Source organism: Octopus bimaculoides, chromosome 24 (genome assembly GCF_001194135.2).
Source record: "Octopus bimaculoides isolate UCB-OBI-ISO-001 chromosome 24, ASM119413v2, whole genome shotgun sequence".
Classification (NCBI taxonomy): domain Eukaryota; kingdom Metazoa; phylum Mollusca; class Cephalopoda; order Octopoda; family Octopodidae; genus Octopus; species Octopus bimaculoides.
Genome location: NC_069004.1, coordinates 28,458,250 through 28,461,208, shown reverse-complemented (window position 1 = coordinate 28,461,208; position 2,959 = coordinate 28,458,250).

Sequence of the window (2,959 nt, the reverse complement as noted above, 5' to 3'; positions counted from 1 at the left end):
GCGGTGGTGGTGGTGGTGGCGGCGGTGGTATGGATGATAACGTGGGTCGGAGATTATGTCTTACAAGTGAACAACATATAATTTGCTTTTAAAGACGACGAACAATGGTGACGATGACGGAGATGATGATGACGATGATGACGATGATGAGAATGGGTGGGAAGAAGAGAGGATGAAAAAAATGAGTGCAAGGAGAGAGAGAACGTCGTCATCGTCATCATCATCATCATCACCATCATCATCACCACCACTGCTTCACTATCGTCATCATGAACATTATCACCATCATCATCATCACCGTCATCATCACCATCGGCGTCGTCGTGATCGTCATCCCACCACCGCCTTCATCATCATCATTATCATCATCATTATCATCATCATAGTCGTTGTCCACCACCACCACCACCACCACCACCACCGCTGCCTTCACCATCGTCGTTATCATGAACATCATTTCCATCATCGTCATCGTCATCATCATCATCTTCATCACCACAACTTTCATCATCAACATCGTCATCATCATCATCATTACCACCATCGTCATCATCATACTAGTCGCCATTGTCAATCTTAACAACATGATATCATTGTTTCACCGTTTTCGCGGCTGAAGTTGATGAAATTGTTTTCTTGAAGACACCCGTCTTCCTTGATGTTAAGATGATGTTCTGGACTATATCAGAGCTGTGCATTAAGACTACAGCTAACGCCATCATTAAAAACCAATCGGTGTCAGCGAGGTGACCATACAAATGACAGCTAAAAAGACCTATAATTCATAATCTATTGGACAGCCAGCCGACTCTTCATCCCTCAGATGTCGTCTGTCAAACTGCCTGCCGCCTGCTTGCTTGTCTGCCATCGTCTTCGGTGGCTGTCCGACGTGAACTTCTGCTGTTTGACTGTCGCCGCCATTATGCTTTCAAACGATGTTCTATCCTTTTTCCTACAAAACTTTGAACTTCTCTGCTCCTCGCTTCTGCTTTTTTAAAAAGCAAAATTTGTTGGATCTCGTTGGAGCAAGTTTCGTTGCTATGCTGTTTAGCCCTCGAAATTGTTTGATATCTATTTCTTTGTCTATTTATCTGACCATCTATCCATTTATCTGTCTCTCTAGATATATATCTATTTCTCTATCTATCTGTCTATCTATATATTTGTCTGTTTATCAATCTATCCTTTCTCTATCTATCTTTCTACCTGTATGTATGTGTGTGCGTATGTATATATATATATATATATATATATGTGTGTGTGTGTGTGTGTGTGTGTGTGTGTGTGTGTGTACATACATATATGTATGTACAACTATCTATCTACCTCTGTCTTATACACACGCACGCATACGCAAACACATATACGCAGATAGATAGATAGATAGATAGATAGATACATACATACATACATACATACATACATACACGCACTCTCTCTCTCTCTCTCCCACACACACACACACACGTACACACCACACATAGATACCTAGGCACACACATTTTCTTGGAGAGAAACGTAAATATGGTGCTATGGAATAGATAGATAGATAGATAGATAGATAGATAGATAGATAGATAGATAGATAGACAGATACGCACGCACGCCAATATACATATATATATACATGAGTGCATACACACATACACATACACACAGTTTACCTTTTCTTTGTTTATTTTGTCTTATTTTCCTATTTTATTCCCGATAAGTTTATTATATTTGCACATAATTTATAGTTTTTCTAATTTTTGACATCAAGCGAAAATGTTTCACCTTCGTAGCGGGCGTGGGGATAGACAACCACCACCACCACCACCACCATCACCACCACCATCACCACCACCAACAGCAAGACCAACGTTCTCTAAGGTATTTTGCCTGTTTTGTTTGTTTTTTTTGCGTTTTGTTTTAGTTTTATTTTTCTTTGTTTTTTTTTTATGTACATTTGCTTCAATATTTCCTATATTTTCTTCTCTGAGTCACAATTTTTTTTTTTTCCTTTATCCAACTTGGCACGCGAAAAAGCACGACGTTGTCATGACAACAAGGGAGATAATAAAGAAATATTGTTTCGGTGAAGCATCAAGATTAACCGAGTCTCTCTCTCTCTCTCTCTCTCTCTCTCTCTCTCTCTCTCTCTCTCTCTCTCTCTCTCTCTCTTTCTACCTATATTTCTCAAATCTAGTCTTCTGTATTAGCTGTCTCCTTGTCTGCATAAATCACCACAAAAAGTCTGTGATTAGCAGCAAATACTAAGTTTTATTTGTACGAACTTGGAAACATTTCTTTGAAATATCTCTTCCTCACCCAGTCATCTAATCACAATTGATTATCGTGGCATCTAACAAACCAAAGACTTCGAAAGCACCAGACAACAAGGTCACCGACTCAATGTGGTCTCTAAATCCTCTAGAAATAGCAGCCAAAAGCTCTGCGTCTCAAATTACGTTTTATTGTTGTATCAATGGCTGGTAGGGACACGGTATTTCGTTCTGCAACCATCAAATGCCACAAAGTATATAAAGGTCTATAAGTCAACAGGGACCACTCAAAGTATCTCTTTTACTCTTTTACTTGTTTCAGTCATTTGACTGTGGCCATGCTGGAGCACCACCTGAAGTCGAGCAAATCGACCCCAGGACTTATTCTTTGTAAGCCTAGTACTTATTCTATCAGTCTCTTTTGCCAAACCGCTAAGTTACGGGGACGTAAACATGGCGAGGGGGACAAACACAGACACACAAACACACACATATATATATACATATATACGACAGGCTTCTTTCAGTTTCCGTCTACCAAATCCACTCACAAGGCTTTGGTTGGCACTTGCCCAAGGTGCCACGCAGTGGGACTGAACCCGGAACCATGTGGTTAGTAAGCAAGCTACTTACCACACAGCCACTCCTGCGTCTGAAATTTTTTTAATAATAATTATATATTTTATTTAATCAAT